The sequence below is a fragment of the Rhamphochromis sp. 'chilingali' genome, assembly GCF_963969265.1.
Source record: "Rhamphochromis sp. 'chilingali' genome assembly, chromosome: 7".
Classification (NCBI taxonomy): Eukaryota; Metazoa; Chordata; class Actinopteri; order Cichliformes; family Cichlidae; genus Rhamphochromis; species Rhamphochromis sp. 'chilingali'.
In genome coordinates this window covers 34,278,118-34,295,752 of record NC_137934.1, presented here as the reverse complement: position 1 = coordinate 34,295,752, position 17,635 = coordinate 34,278,118, and the positions used below count along the sequence as shown (strand labels likewise).

General features: G+C 40.5%; 1 protein-coding gene across 5 annotated transcripts in view; it reads right to left on the bottom strand.

The window, feature by feature from the left end:
* The window catches only part of ddah1 (dimethylarginine dimethylaminohydrolase 1), an 82,762-nt gene that overhangs the window by 41,355 nt on the left and 23,772 nt on the right, over window positions 1-17,635 (bottom strand). Inside the window, exon 1 of one of the 5 annotated variants that reach the window (XM_080887406.1) lies at window positions 4,258-4,277. The exons of the other annotated variants lie outside the window; for them this stretch is intronic. The gene's annotated coding sequence lies outside the window, so the exon portion shown is untranslated. Of the gene's footprint in view, window positions 1-4,257; window positions 4,278-17,635 lie in introns of those variants that run through there. 5 annotated transcript variants of the gene reach the window in all.

The window sequence follows — 17,635 nt, the reverse complement described above, 5'->3', positions numbered from 1 at the left end:
CCTCAACATGGGTTTAACCTTAGACAGCCACCACAAAGTCACCGATTGGTTTCTATACTTTTCTTGTGTAGCTTTCAGATTCTCTCTCTCTCTTTTTAAGCATGTCTAGATAAGCCCTAAAACATTCGGTTTAATTTATAAAATGCTGTATGTAATGAGACTTGAGACATATGACCATGAACTCACTAAGTCTGTAAATCAAATGAGAAGATGGTTAATTCTCTTATGGATTTTTCAATAATCACAATTCTTTTTGTGACCAGAGGATTTGCAGGTTTAAAGCACTTGCTTTACTTTTTACACCAGAAGGCTACTTCCATCTTTTATAAACAGTTTACCTGTTTAATCACCCGTCCTGACAGGATATGTTCTGCAACACTTCTCTTGTGATTGATTAATAAGCGTCCCCTGGATTTACAGATCCAAGGGACGCTTCCATAACAATAACAGCTGACATAATCATGCAGCATAGGCAGCAAGTTTTTTGCTCAAGTGAATTTACAAGCAGAAATGCCAAATGTTCTCGTTGTCTTGGGTTTAAGCTTCTCAGAAGTTGTGATACATCGCTCTCTCCTATATAATAATATACTACTTTCTTTTTTCTTTTTTTTTGGAGGGGTTGGCATAGCAACACTTTAGATTTGATAGACTAAACAATGAACCGATCACTAAAGAACCCACGTCAGATTTAAAACTACAATGTAAATAAAACAGTGTTGGAAGTGAAGACCTGACATGTGCTACAGCTTGACTGCAGATTAGAGAAGCAGCTTAAAGGTAAAGAAGCGTGTCACTCTCTCCCCCTCCTTCACTCTCCGTTACAGAAGTCGATAGCTCTTCGAGCTCCCCTTCAATCTGATAACATATAGAGCTGCTCGGAAGCTCTTAAACTTCACCATATTTCACATTCTCGGGATTCTGAATGGTGTGACCTCATTGGGTGAGAAGAGCTGGTAGGAAAATAGCCTCGGGCAGATTCTTTGCTTCAACATGGAGCTAACAAAGAATGCATGACTATGTGCAAACTTGACTGAGGTATACTTGCGAGTGAAAACAACACACTTTCCTCCGAGAACGCGTCGTCACTTCTTTGAATACACCAGCTTGTAGGAAATATAATGTCAGTCGATACTTGTTTACATTTTTGTAAACTGGCACTGAGAGAAGCAGCAGCTACTTTCGGCAGCTACCTTATTCACAAGGTCTCGTCAGGAGGGGACGGTCCACATGTTTCACTTGTATTTTTACACCGACTGTTCCTTATGGTGCACCCCCAAAAAGAGATCTGTCTCTACTCTGAGGATTGAACCATGCGCCCTAACAAGCTGCACCTCAACCAGACCCATTTTGGTAGCGATCACCGATCATCTGTATATTCAACCATTCTTCTTGCTGCCAAGAGTTAATTAGGAAGGAATCCAAGCTGCAGTTTTGGACATCTGGCATGTGACATCAACAAGATGAATGGCGTATGGAAAATGCACTGCATTTAAATATTGTGTTTAGAGTCAAGACATTTTACACCGCAAGCTTCATTCACACAGCACTTTTTCTGTCACACTCAACAATGAGACACCGGGATCAGTTTTAGTGTTCAGTATCCTGCCCGTGGCTGCTTTGACATGAGGATTAAAAGAGACGGGATTGAACCCAGATGGAGGTGGTAGGAAGTGCAAGTGCATGAATGAGAATAGGAAAGGAAGGAGGATGAGCAGGAGGCAGTGGTAGCTGAGCAGCTCTGATGGCAGGAAAGCAATTTTATGGAGCTCTGCTTTATGGAATCTTTCTGGAATACAGAGCAACCATTAGGTTTACTAATCAAGCCGAGTGTGCGTCCCCGTGCGTGTGTGTCTGTTTGTGTATGCACGTGGTGAGTGAGCTGCATTCCTCTCACTGAAGCAGGTAATTACTAGCTGGTGATAAAAAGAGGAGAAGGGGGCATTGTGGGATAGCTGTGGTGTGAGTCGCCATTTCTACCAGAGCTTATTGAATGGCTGGAGGTGGACATGATTAACTACACAGCTGGAAGCTCAGGTATGCACCGACACACATGCTGACACACATGTGCGCACACAAACCCACACAGGCACATGCTTCTTCCACACAGCGACATGTGTACAAAGTTATGTGAAAGTCGATGTGAAAATGCTTAGAAAATATCTAAGAAAGTATGTATACACAACACGTCACGTCATCTAAAGTGTGCAGCATACACATACACAAGCAAAAACACAATTTGGAATATATATAGTCTTTTACGTAACATGAGCAGCCAGAGGGTCTGAACCACAGGTTCCTGTTAAATTCTCAGTTCTTTTGACCTTTGGGCTGAAGGAAGGACAACACTCGGTGTATAAATGCTCAATCAACAATCATTTTATTCCATACAACACTTTTGAGCGCGGGAGGGTGTCCGCCTGATCTCAAAGTGTCTGAGCGTTTCTCACATTCTTATACCCTCAGCCCCCCTCCAAAGTCATAAAACCTAAACATCCACATTCTTTCTCTCTCTCTCAGTGAGCCCAAGCTATGACCTTGGCTTCCTGTGCAGTATGTTCTGTTCTTTTCTAATCAGACAAATAAAGCCATGATTCTCTGAAAACAATATTTCTTATAACTCAGCAGTATCATAAAACAATATCATCCATTCACAATAAATCAGCAGTCTAATGTAATACAAATCAGTTTAATAAATGTAATAGTTATCACCTTTTTATAAGTCAGGAGAATAATGCAAACTAAAACTACATAATTTCCCAATCTTTAATTAGGGGTATAACGTAGCACAAGATAATAAAATAATCTCACACTCCATATAGGGAAGCAGAGAAAACAAATGCTGCAGGATGTCCTTTCAGCATAATTGATGCATTTCCCAGCCACAAATACCGACGTTAGCCTGGGATGCTGCAAAACAGATTCACAAAAACCCAACCTGTGATTTTACCTTATAAGGGATTGAATGTTTAGTGCTAGGTTGTGTCTATAGTGTATGTCTGGGTGAAAGTGTGCTCCGAGAGCTCGGTTTAAGTTCAGGTGAGAGCATTTCGCACAGCAGGTGAGTCTCTTATCATCTTGAGATGGCGCTGCTGGCTGCTTCAGGGGCGGTTTGGGAAAGCATTAAGAAGATGAACAAAAACAATTCCACGGTTACCACATGGTCTAACACTGTTCCACTGCTCCGGTCTATGCCAGCAACACACACAAACAGGACCGCCTGGTGGTAGGTCTGAAGTGGAACATTGTTGTAATTCTAGCAGCGTCAAACCCAAAGCCTCTTTTCGTCTGCAACTCTTGAAGATTCTGCACCATTACAGTTAATATAGACACAGCTGTCTGCTCCATCCCTGCTTGAGAAAACAGTTTCGCACTCCAAGCATCACAGGAAAAAAAGCTTCTCTGATCATTGTCACAAGCCACCATCGCTTCTGTTTTTTGCAGGGGGATTTTTTTTAAAAGGCTGCCCGGCTAAAATCAGGGGTTCAAACATGCTCAGAATAGTAATTAAATATCACACTCCTCTTTCTAAAAATATATTGTCCATGATTAAGTTTAAATGAAGTGCTGCTACCAATAAAGACATCTGTTAGCGTAGAGGTCTTGACACATACTTTCTCAGTTATAACCTTGCCAGTTCAATTTCTTGTATTCTGGCCTTGGCTGTTTGTCTTGTTGTCTTATCTATAGTCAATTACACAAAGACAGAGCAAACTGCCACAGATTAGCAGTAATTCAATGCTGACAAACTTTAGACAAGGTGACTTCACAAAAAAAAAAAAAAAAAAAAAAAAACATTGCAAAAAGAAAAAATCTGCATTTTCTTTTTAAGACTGGGACTACTAGAAAATTCAGATGTCATCACTCTTCCTTGCTGTTGCAGAGCAAAGCTAAAGTGAACCTATAGAATGTAGATCTAATTATGGTGGTTCAGACACAGCTGCAGAGCTGAAACTGAATACTGATTAAGCCACCCAAGTGCTTTAATAAACCCAACATATGAACGAGAAACCTAAAGTTCCTTCATTACCACAAACACGCAAGGTCAAAGCATGCACAGAGTACTGCGTTATGGGGCAAGGCCGACAGTTTGACTTTAAACTCACGTGCAGAAAAGACAAACAGCAATTCAGAGAAACAGTGCAAGCTCACACAGCTCCTATAATGACTCAATATACAGTCCAAGTGCCCTATCAACAGCTGCTGAGCTACATACGCAAGTATGCTGACTTCATGCCAATCATAAGAGTAATATCTCACTTTGGAGTCACCGGTCACAGCCAGACATGATGACAAATAGCTTGGTGAGTGCTGAACAAAGACTGTTCATTTAGGGTCCCCAGCTAAGTTTAGCCTCTGCTCAGGGCATGCGGCCATTGGACTAAAAGCACCTCCGTGCACGGTAGCACACATTTGACATACTTTTTCTACCCTCTCACCAGCAGTGACACCACACGTGACTCACAGTGTTTGATTTCAGATGGTTGGAGTGACAGAGGAGAGCGGTGCAACAGCTGACGCAAAGCTGATGCATAGCAGAGCCGCTTCATCAGGGGCGTTTCCGGGATTTTTTTTTTTAGCATAGTTAGCAATATTCAGTCCAAAATATTTAATAAGTATAGAAAACTGGTTTATAAGCCACAATTTCCAAGCTATGCAACCTTGCCTCCTATTGGAGATTTATCATGTGAAAAGTAGGAGTTACAAGTTCTAATTCTTTTTTTAATTAGCTTAAAGTTCACAGGTTGCATATTCAAATTTATTGAAAATAGTTAAAGTAAATGTGCTCATGTGAAATGACACTTTTTGAAATCATATACACGATATTATTGGGATATAATTATATATAGCTTTCATCCAGTAATGTTGGGAATTGTCAGATTAACGGGCGACACACACGCAGGCACGCGCACACACACTACCATCTGTTCCCCTTCTTGACACTCCCCTGAGCTTCATGCAATAAAAAGCACTTTACAGAAAATGTTTAAAGTGTTCATATGTATTAATAATATTTAACTCGTAGACTTTTTCACAACAACAAAATGTTGCTTTCTCCAAACTGAAATTTTTTGTCAAATAAATTTCCAGAATCTCCACACTTCAACTTCTTGGCTGACATGTTGCTACAGCTGTAAATTATGTTTCTGCACCACTGTAAGAGATCACTGCCAACACTTGTATCAACAATCATTGTTTAGGCTGTGAAGTATTTCAGTGGTAGCACTGAAAACAAGCCTCACTCCCATTCTCTGTCCTAACTGTATAGATACCAGATTTGCAGAAAATGACAGGAAATCTGAGGAAAAATGCAACAAACACGTGGACTCCGTCTAGAGGTCCCCGGACAGTGGGACCTTTCGACTGGAACACCTGTCTGTGCTGTTGTATTATCCTCTCCATCTTTAATTTATCATTCCTGTGCAGTTAAGCTCTGAGTTCAGATGGCTGAAATGATGAGTTCAGACCGTGGCTTATCCCTGTGACTAATCACGAGCCTGCTGGTTCAGTTCCACTTATTCCATCATTGTCTCCAAAGACACCAGAAACCCCTGCAGAGTGGCTTGAAGAATCCGCTAGACAGTTGCATAATACAGCAGATTACAATGTGAAACAGAATAACCACATTGCATAAAGTAAACTGACAATTTAACTGTTGGTAGACACAACATGCTTTTTTAAAATTGAATACACATTTAAGGTTTTAAATCTGAATTTGAGTGCTAACAGCAATTGATGACACAGTGAATTCAATGGAAAGTTTCTATGGTGAGATTGTGCAACCTGGAGGCTGTTCTCTATTCACAAAGAACCCTAAATGAACTTCTGCTCTGAGTTAATGGGCCACGCATGACCAGCTCAGTCCTTCTGGTATAAGCACTGGAAACGAAGACCAAATGTTCTCCTGCAAAGAGTTACTATAAGGGAAAAAGATCTGACGTCTATTTGTACATCATAGCAAAACCTTTCCACATCCTCTAAACTTTGTTTTGATTTTTGCCCCAATCTATTTAGGAGCTTTCCCCAACGAAGCCATCAGCCCTAGTCTTGTTATCATTGAATGATGTCATGGGCCTAATCTGAGATGATTACGCAAATGGTGGAGCGAACTGTGTTTTAGCCAAAGGAAAATGTGGATTCCTATGACAAAGTATGGGAAGAGTGACAAGGAATTTGGCTTCACATTAATCTCTTCCTCTTGCTTTGGAAGCTTTGGATGGACACCAAATTGTTCCATTGTAAATGCTCAGCGTTGTTATTGTATTTCTCATAACAAAAGTAGATTCTTTCTAAAGGCATCGGCAAAGAAACAAAAAGAATGAGTCAGACACGATGGAAGGGGTTGCATGCAGAAAGTCATTCTGTGCCAGAACAATCAATGCAAGGCACTCGTGCTCTCTTATTTTCCATTAGTCATTGTCTGAATGGGAATGACAATTGAAGAGGAAGAACGTTGCAGTTTCATTAAAGCAGTTCCTCTTCCATTACACATAAACTTAGGTAAACAAAAAGTGAGCAATGAAATGTGGAATTATATGACAGTCATATAAGTCAGATTTTGCCATTAGGTGTAAAATCACATGTTTTACATTCCTTGTGTTTGGTACACTGCAGCTTGTAGCTGTTCCAGCATCTTGAGTCTTTACTCCTTACCCGTTCCATAAATTGCCAGTCTAGTGTGCGTTAATCCTAACTAATTCTTAATTATTGAAGAGCCACTTGTGGGCCACAGTTGAAGATGAAGTGTAAGCAGCATGTGACATTATTAAATCACCAGAATAATCATACCTCAGTGTCTGCTTTACCTCTTTGGCTCTGAGATAGAAAGTTAAGCAGCTCTTAGTCCAGCTTCAGCTCTATCATGCAAACATGAAGGTAAATTTTCTTAGAAATGTCCGGATGGTCCCTCTAACAAGGCCGTAACGCTAAACTGTTTCTGGTACAGTTAAGTCTCAGAGTCCAAGGTTAAACTTGTGAGACCAACATTTAACAAGAGTTTGAGGTGAGATTGTGTGGATGTGCATGTGTCTTAAAAGGATGGACTAAAACTCTTTAAAAATGAATGATCACTATTTAGTGTAACTTGTGCCACCTTTGACGAGGTATTCCAAGATCACATAGCTTTGTTTTCAGGGATTGCACGATGAAAATGATCAAGGAAACAGTAGGTGTACCCACCATTCATTCCTAATCTATGAGTGTGTACGAGGAGGCCATAGATACAACACTGAGTCATGATCCATTCTAGCACCAGAACCTTACATGGTCAATCTGTCTCTTTATGCATCTCGCAGGAATGCCGGCTTGTGCAGAGCAGGTGAAGGCCAAGAGCTCTGTAACATTCTTGAAGAGACCTTGATGCCACACTGCCATGACAAATCATTCCTACAGGCCTCAGGCATGACTTTTAAAGCATGAGGTAACTGTAGAAATCGGGTTATGGGCGTGGGATCTAAGGGCTTATATATGGTTCAAGCACAGATGATTTAACATAAGCCTATTTGATCTGTGAGGCAAAGACAATACTTTCATTTATTTTAAAGCATACTCAGCGCTCCTCCTAAATGTCTGACACAACTCTGAGCTTCGAATTTACATAAATTTTAAAGTCAAACTGAAATTTATATGCATGCACATTTTGAGCGCTTCTATGGCAGCACTTAGTAGATGAGCTGTGAACTTCTCCAGTGCACACTGACTGGAGCAAGTCATAGTCATTACGACCTGTGAAGATGTTTTTTTTTCCCCTCTACAGTAAAAGGGGATTTTACCACTGATTCATGTGTATTCATTTATTCTTTTCATTCAGTCAGTGGCAGCTCTGGCATACTCACGGCTCTGTGGGTGGCCCACTGAGGGGTCTAGCTAGCATCACCGGCTTCTCTCTTTTGGAACAGCAGCTGTTGATACCAAAAGTCTGTCAAAACTCACAAATCATCAGGTAACAGCCTATGGCAGGGGTGTCCAAATCCAGGCCTCGAGGACATCATTTGATTCAGGTGTGTTGACCCAGGGTGATATCTAAAACCTGCAGGCTGTTGAGGCCTGGAGTTGGTCACCCCTAGCTTATGGGGTTCTCTTAAAAAAGTAAAAACACCTTTTTCCTATTAAAAACAAATCTGTTACAAATACTCATTTCTTATATGAATTTCGCTACACATTGACTTTGAAAACTGTGTAACTGTCAAAGACAGAAGTCTCATAATTTAGCAAAGTTACACATAATCGTTTTGGATTTAGTTATACTAAATAAAATCTGTGCTACAATGTAGCTTGCCATCACCAGTGTGTGAATGTGTGTGTGAATGGGTGAATGACTGGATATGTAAAGCGCTTTGGGGTCCTTAGGGACTAGTAAAGCGCTATACAAATACAGGCCATTTACCAATAAGACTGCTATTAGTTTGCATTTGAATGGGCTCCAATTGGCATTTAAATACAGCCTGTTTGTGATAATATGGCAATTAACTGTGAAAATGGTTGCCAGATTGTTACCATACACAGATATTAATATTCAATACTTACATTCAGAGTTCAGCGAGTGTCTCAAAGATTTCAAACAGAAATCTCTCTGAAAATACTGATATAATTACTCCAAGACAGCAATTTAATTGTAAAATAGGACAAACAGTGCTTGGCACCTTTGCTTTTACACAAGAATACAACCAGAACACAAGATGAGCTCATTAGTGCAGACTGACTGTGTTTATAAATGTCTTAGGATGATTGTCGTCGATTATTTGTAGACAGGTTGGCTCTCATCACGTGACCTGAATAATGATCAAGAGAGCTGGTCACCTCAGCTACTTGCAATCAGTTTCCGAATGTGAAAAAAAATTCAATGCAATCACTTGGCAAGCACCAATTTCTCCGACTCACAAGAAGGTTGTCGTCCTATTTTTATTTTAGTCTGACTGACCCATGAGCACTGTTCCAGACATACCCCATCCCTCCACCATGGTAATGGCACTTCCAAATGGCAGTGTCCTTAAAGTACAACGTGTTCTGCCACACCACAAAAACTGTCCAAGAATGGCTCAAGGAACATGACAAAGAGTTTAAGATGTTAACCCCAGATCCCAATGCAAACTCCATATCCAACAACGCCACCCACAAGAAGCAAAGGATCCATTGCCAACATCCACTTGCCAAACACCACAGCACACACACAGAGGTGCTATATCTATGCCCTGATGGGTTTTGGTGACAAAAAAGCTACCAGCATAATATGAGGCAGGTGGTTTTCACGTTGCAGTGGATTTGTGTATCACAGTCACGTTGTTGTAGTAGACAAACTGTGCGGTTTTGCCCACTGTGTCATTATGTCATACAGTTCTTACTTTTACTCTGCACTAAAAGAGTCAAAAGCAATTGAGCCTGAGTCTATAATGTGAAATTGTGCATTTAATTGTAATTTATTATTACTAGACTTTCTCCAGTTTTCCATTTAGTGCGCATATGATTTCTATGAGTGACCTAATGAAATGTCACAGAATGTCACAGAAGACATAAAACAATCTTAAAAAAATAAAAATAAAAAATCAATATCAAAACCGATCAATAGCAAACCTCAGATTGATCTGCCAAGTGTGCTATGAAACAGTAACAGCTAATAACTACCTGAAAAATCATCAGGTTTTTTCCACATGGCAGTCAAACCAAAACAAATACGTTTTTCAAACCAAAGGTGTCATTTTTTTCTTGAATATAATCATATAAAAGCAGACATGCTGTCAGAGGACTGGAATGTGAAATGGAGCACAGTGGGAATGTCTCTCAGCTTCTGGTGTGTGTGGGCGTGTGTGTAACTCCACAGGTCTGGCGCAGGACAGGTGTGCTCCTTGGGACATAACAATCCCCCATTATTGCCCAGCTAGCATTCAATTACCATCATGTACTCAATCAGTTGGATGGTAAACAGGTAGAAGAGAACATCCATCAATAATTCTGTGCGATGATACCCGACTCCTGCCAGCTAAACACACACATACAAAAAAAGACCAACAACACTAAGAGTAGAGTGTATTTTTGGAGGACCATTCTATTTTTCCAGGCATGTTTCTGTCATTATCATTCCTGGAGTAGCTCATGTTTGAAGTCAACGGGCTGTAGAACAGCACAGCGCTCAGTCCGCACCGAGTGGGAAGAGATAATGGGGAAACCAGGTGCTATGATTGGAGCTACTCTAGCGCCAGAGAGTGAGAAAAGAGACGGCGAGAAATAAAGAGCAAGGGGCAGAAGCTGCAACAGTCAGAGCTTTCTGACCCTATTGCTCTGACTGGAATACATCTCTGTCTGATTAGTTTTTTATTTCCACTTTCCCCTGTTATCTGATCGGCTGGTTTCACCTACCATGCACATGATACATCCGCCTGTCGACTTGTGTAGCAATGAAGAGAAGGGAAGCTTAAAAAGAAAAAAGAGATGCAGTCATGCCAAAAGCCTTTTTGCTCCTTTGCTCACACTTGCACTTTGACCTTATCAGCCTTAAAAACATCTTCAATGAGTACAGCAAAAGAACCACCTAAACATGTGCATCATTATGGGTCGTACACACCAAGACAATGATCATTTATTTAGTAAAGGGTCTTCAAAGACCACCCCTACTCTGAAACACGCAAGAATTAGAAAAACTGGCTAAACTCTGTTGGATGTTTACAATATTGCCAGACTGATGCATTGATCAATGTGCAGACTGGAATATCAGCCAGCACCAAAACCATCTGCACTTGACTCTGCTTGGAAAAATCCACATTTTCACAGCTGAAGAGGTCAAACAAAAGAAAATGTGAAACAATGTTATCAGGTCTTTCCTACATTTTACTAGGTTTTCTTAAGAGCATCTCATCAGGTTTCACCTGCCAGGCATATTTAAGCCATTTTTTGTGAACACACTGTTTAAAAAAAACTTTATACACCACGTTAAATACAATTAGCTGCTCAACTTCTGGTAAGAAGCTACTCAAGCAGTCATGTGAAAGGGAAAAACTAAGCATACCTCATCATTCATCATTCATCAGGTTGTAGTACGACTTTTAATGTTCATTGAGGTTTGTGGGCATTCACTCGTGCACAGCTCTCTTAAGGTCCCACAGCAATTCCACTAAGTTGAGGTCGGAAGCTTGACAGGACATTGCAACAACTTGATTCTTTTCTTTTTCAGCCAGTTGTGGTTGTGGTTCAGATCATTGTCCTGCTCCTTGACCCAATCTAGGCCAAGCTTTAGCTGTTGGATACATGGCCTCACACTTGGCTCCGCAGTACTTTGGTATACAAGGAGTTCATGGTTGACTGTAAGGTCCTATGGCTGAAAAAAAGCCCAAATCATCACGCCTCCACCACCGTGCTTGACAGCTGGCATGAGGTGTGCTGATATGCTGTGCTTGGTGTTCACGAAACGTGGGACTGTCTCCACTTTAATCTTGTCTTGTGGTTTGTTCAGATGCAACTTTAAAAAGCTCCCGTAACCAAAAAATACTTGTTCGAATCATACTGTCATGAACCCTTAATGTGCTGACTGAGGCCTGTAAAGTCTGAGATCTAGCTCTTGGGTATTTTTCCATGTTTATAGAGGTGCTCACAATGGCTTTTAATTGGTTAATCAATTGTATTTCATTGGCAGCACCTGTCTACTACTAACACTCTTGGTTCCTATGGAAGCACCAAGTGTTTACTTATTTTTCCACAGGCCTGCACAGAATCGTATGGAAACTTTATTTTTGACATGGCCATATATATTTGTATTACTTTCTCTTCAGATGAAATGTAGGGAAATCAACTACCTGCTTTCTCAGTCTGCCTCCCTGCCAGAGCTACCATATAACTAATGGATGGATGAGACAAAATTAATTAGGTTAAGTCTGCTCATGTGTAGGTACACAGAAAAGTAAACTAGGAGGAGGATGGGGATATTTTGTCTGCGCTTTGTAGGGAGGAATTGCCTTCAAGGAGATATGGGACTGATGTCATCTTCCTGGAGCCTGGAGAAACAATCAATGCATGAGCAAAGGGGAATCCATTAGGAGAAAAAAAAAAAAAAAAGAGGGGGGTGCAGGGGTGATGACAACATCTCAACCGATGATGAGTTCAGAGGGCAAAGTCATGTTACTTTACTGATGACCTCTACTAAAAACAAGCCAAGAGAAGCACTGTTTACAGTTGATGACTGCGTGCAAAGAATGTGCTTGAATGCGTGTGCATATGACACAAAGCATGTGAGTGAGTTCAAAGCTCAGGTGAGCATTTCAAGGAATGACCTTTAATCTTAGCCAACAGGCAGACCCTCACACATTTACATCCAGCTATTCAGTAACAACAGAGAACAGATTCCTATTTCAATTAAGACCAGGTGATTTAATAATACATTACATAATGCTATGTGACAAGAGTTTAATCACTAGATAAAACAGGCATAATCATTGTCATTAGTTCGGGTCACAATTATTAACAGCTCAGAAAATAAGAGTTTGTAAACAAACTCTGAGTGCTACAACCTCAATCACAAAAAAATGTCACAGCTAGGCGCACAACATCGCTGGTTCTCATTTAGCATTCATGAATGTAAAGCCTTTAGTGACACCAAAGCCATTCAGTTTATACATTTTACTCTCCTTGCTATTCATAGTGGATTTGCGAAGTGAATACTGAGTGACGCGGCAAAGTCACATTGGGGGGCTTTAATTATGCTGCGATGAAAGGAAAGCTGGCACAGCAACTGCTCAGAGGTCTGAAGCAGGAAGAATGAAAGTTCAATGGATGTTTCGTACACCCGCCTAGTTTAATAAGGCAGGCTAATTCAGTGATGCGATATCAGGATTCTAACAAAAATAACATTTTATAGTGAAAAGTGGCAAGACCATTATGTAGCAGGCAACAGAAAGCATTTAGACTTTGTTCAGTTTTTACTTTTGGATGTGTAGACAGTGTCTATTAGGCTCAAGGCAGTCTACATAAAATGTAGCTGAAGTTCATGAAGTATCCAGGACACTGCTTTTGTGATCAATAACCACTCCCAAGGCTCAGACTGTATTGTTATATGTCTATATGTATTAAGAGTTTTGTTCAAGTTCACTTTACTATATGCTGTGGAAAAAAAGCTAACAAAAACACAAGTGCATTCAGAGAGTTGGCAGGAACCAGGTATGAAGGTATTTTTACTGTAATAGTTAAAGATGGCATCACAATTCTGTCAGATACAGGTAAATGCATCTGGTGGGCCACACAGAGAATATTTTTAATGGTCTAAATGTTGCAGAGACCAGCAGAAAAGCCACAGTAAACATCTCCCAACTCCATCATCTGTCAGAAACATTCATGATATACCAGAACTCATACAGAGATGAAAGAAAACTCACACTCTTGTCTTGGGGATAAATCTTAATATGTGAGCCTGAATGTCTCCCAGAGAGCCATCTTCCAGGTTTGACTTAGTAAAGTCAGCATAAAGTATTTGTTCCATAAGTGCAATATCATCATGCCATGGGCTAAATTTCCATCATCATCAAAAAGAAATTTCATCAGAAATACTGCAGCATACGCATGTTAAACATTAAAAGCTCAACATAACCATGTGAAAACAACAACAGACACTTAAGAGTCCAGCTTATTGCTAGTTTACCCTAATGTTCCCACAAGCTACATAAACATGAATTGTTGAAACACTTTTTAAGGCTTCAAAAAAAAGATTTTTAGATTTTTATTTTAATCACGCTATGTTGCATCCAGTTACCCTGTCTTTCGCGGGTCGTCACCCGAGTTGCTCCGTGGTTGCCTGTCAACTACACCAGCATTTACATTATATAATGCAGTCCAACACTGCAGCTGATGATATTACATAGCCAGAGTTAATGAGGCAGATAAATTATCAGAGGGCCGTGACGCCTCAGGGCAGATCTCTGACAGGAACATATATAGAAGCCACTGATCAGATAAATTGGTATTCAGGTTCATATTGTAACAACACACACACACACACGCACACACACACACAAACACACAAACATACATACATACATAAGGATGGAAGCAGCAGCTGACCTGATGCTCTTGGTTAATAGGTCAAACAATACTATTCCAGAGCAGTAACGATGAGGAATTGTGCAGTCTGTTATGGCTGGACAGTACATGCAGATTTCAGCCAAGAGGAAACAAAGCGTTCCCTGGTGCATGCTGGGACACATCAACCTGTGTGTGTCTGGAAGGGATGTCTGTGTGTACTGGTTTGTTTTTTCAGTGACTGGAAGAAGCTTTTGAAAGTGTGTGCTGTTCTTTGGACGTTTGTTTTGGAGATTGGTCTCTTATCTGATCGTTTGTGTGTGTCTGTCTGGTTTTGAGCGCATTTGTGTATTATTCTGTCTGTGCAAGTGTAGAAGACTCCAGTACCATGTAAAGACGAAGGCTCGCAGTCTTGAGCTCAGCACATTTTTAGTACTTCCCCTGAGACTGCTTATGTCAGGACTGTCTGTGTAGTCTACACCACTGGCTTTCAAAGTCTGACAGTGACAACTTCCCTCAAACAAAATGACACACCTGCATCCTCCAGACACAGCTTTGCATTATTTTAGGTTTGTGTCTATACGGTCACACTGGTTTCACGGGGATAAGCTATGAGAATGTCAGTGTTACAAATATATAAGCACCACATTGATAGGACATTCTTGACTATAGTAAAATTCAAACAATGATAATGCAGCATGAGAACAACTGAAGGGAGTAAGCTTCAAGTTTGAAACTACAGTTCCCACAATCCTAACCTGCAGGCACTAATGCAGCCCATTCATTTTCAGCTCATATTTGCTCACATTTTGGCAAATGGGCATTGCTAAAATAATACCAAGTTCAGTATGAGGAATTCCTGATTGCAAAGTATTTAGACACAACTACTTGGTGATTGTTCTGAGCTAGGTTGCACTATGGGGATAGTTCCATGATCAGCAATTCATGCAACAGTAGGAAGTGTGATAACCTACCCTGGTCTATCCTATCACGTGTTTCAACTTGAATTCAAGCAAACTATGTGTGCTCTTTTTGTTACTCTTTACAAAAACGCCCCATAAAAAAAATACAGTATCAGCTGAGCTCCATCATGTGGGTGTGTTCAGATATGAGTGAGTTAGTACACTGAGCATTCACATGACAGCACTATGGGTTTTAAAATACTGGAACTGCTTCATTAGCTGCGTGTCACAGCTGGTAAAACTGTTCCAAATCCTAATAAGGAGGGCAAATCAGACCTCAGATGTCTGAGAACATGTAGTCTATATTGTACAGTACATATAGGTCTGAATATAACGCTGTTTCCTTCTATTTGTATGTTGAGCTGCACTCCTCTGTCTGACTGGTGGTTAGAAGACAACTACCGAGGTACTCCTGAGTCATTTTTCTATTTTTGCAGCTGCTACTGCTGAGTGAACCTCTCACGGTGGTTTGTTCTCATTATCTCTGGCAAACAAGACGCAAAACATGACCTTGTGTGCTCCTCTCCATCACATGTTCTTCTCCCTTGAAATCACACTTCACTGCATAGGCTGATAAATGACTTTCAACAACTGTTTGTGAACAGATTTCTCAATGTTCCATCTTAAATAAATCAATTTTGCAGCAGAGCTAAAGTCTGATATTCGGGACTGACTGCAGCAGGTGCCGGCAGCAACTCTCTCTTTTATTACGTATGAAAGTTCAATTTTTGCATGACTACTGTCATGCATCTGCCAATATTATGCAATTATCATGGAATCATCAACCAGACTTTGCTTTAGAATGAAGATTATTTCTGCAGTGTAATTTAAAATGTATTCAACCCGGTGCTATCCATGTGCCTCAACCTTTGCAGCAGAGCATGCTTAAAGGTAAATGGACCAATTACAACCGTGGAAAGGATGGCAGAATCTTCCTAATAGCTCTGCTGTAATGACACACGGCATTGTGATGTCACCAAAACATTACTAGAGCTACTTGGCTATCAATCAGCCCCGCTAGGTCTCCGCTGAGAATTGTGAATGCGCTGATAAAGCGACCCACATGCATAAAAGATCACAACAAACCTAAATTAGTTCTTCTCGAGCTTATTTGCCTTCAGGCTTTTTGAGTAATCACCACCTTTCAAGTCAATCACAAATCCTCCTGCGAGGCTTTTTAACTAGGACAGTGACTGAGTGTGACGTGCCTGTGATATATACCTTTTAACAACAAAGACAGCAGCACATCACTGGAGCAAAATAATGGAACGTGACTGTAAACACTGACTTTTCAGTTCCTCCGTAGGAAATCATTTAATCAACACTTTATGAGCTGTTTGAATAATTCACTGTTTTGAAGTGATTTTTTAAGGACATGGTCAAAAGTAAATTACGTGTTTCTGATTCAGGTGCTTTCAAATGTGAGCAGAGACTGTTCAAGTAAAATGGAAAGACATGATTAACCACTTCAATGTCGACTCCTGGCCTATTTGAGTTTGACCTTATGTCGTCACTTTTTTCCCGTCGTTTGTTTCTGGAGACAGAGTGACCACATTTGGATCAGAGTGGAGTGTGACGTTATCAGCTAGCAAGTGACTTTGGTTGGCAAAAAAGCCTCCATAGACTACATAGAAGTACCATTTAAACATGGGAAACTAGTGCTACTGATGTGGGGGGGAAAGCTTAGAAAAAAAAGGAGGGTGAGCTTTTACTGTTGTGGCCTGGAATAAGTTGCCCCAGGCTGCACTTTTTCTTCCATTAAAAACACCTTTTCTCCAGTCCTTTCAAGATTAATACCAGAGTTAGCTTCTAGTCAGTTTTAAGTTACTTTTTAATCTTTTTTGTTAGACTTTTTATTTATTGTAAATTTAATGTTTTTATTTGTATTCTTCCATGTTTTATTGCTATTTTGTCATGGTCCTGTGTCTGTTGACTCAGGGCTGTTGTATTAATGACTCTTATCTTGTGTTCTGGTTATGTATTCTGTTAAGGTTTTCCTAATTAGATTTTGATTTTGTGCTCCCTCTCTTTAGTGTCGAGTCATCCCGTCCCATGTGTTTCCTCTGTTCGCTGTCTGCGTATATTTCCTGTTTTACTTTGAAGGTCTGTGTCTCTTGTCTCGTCATGTCAATTAGGATCAGCTGTGCCTCGCTCCTGTTTTGCCATTCCTCAGTCCCCTCCATCTGTACTTATAGTGTGTGTTTTCCTGTGCTCGTTGTCGGTTCGTCTGCGTTAGTTGGCGTTTCTCCGCGTCTCTCTGCCCTCATCCAGTGTTTCTCCCTGTTTGTTCTGTGTTTCTCCCTGTATGTTGCATGTTCCAGGTTTATTAGTTTTTCCCAGTTTAGGTTCATTTCTTAGTGCTGTCCTTACCACCCTCGCTTTTGTTTGTGCTTCACCTATTGTAAATAAAACCCTCACTTGCATCAAGCCAGTACCTGCATTTTGGGTCCTTTTCTCCCACATACCACACGACCTCTGCCGCAGCCGTGACATATTTATTTTTGTCTAATATGTGTTTTTAAAGTGCTTTAAGAATAGTTGGACTGGATTGGAATGAATTAGGTTTGGGCAATCTGTTGCTGCAGCACAGAAAACTAAATTATTTGTCAACTTATTTCAATAAAAGTGACCAACAGCACAGAATGAGGGTCCAATTCAGAGACTTGAATTATCTATTTAAA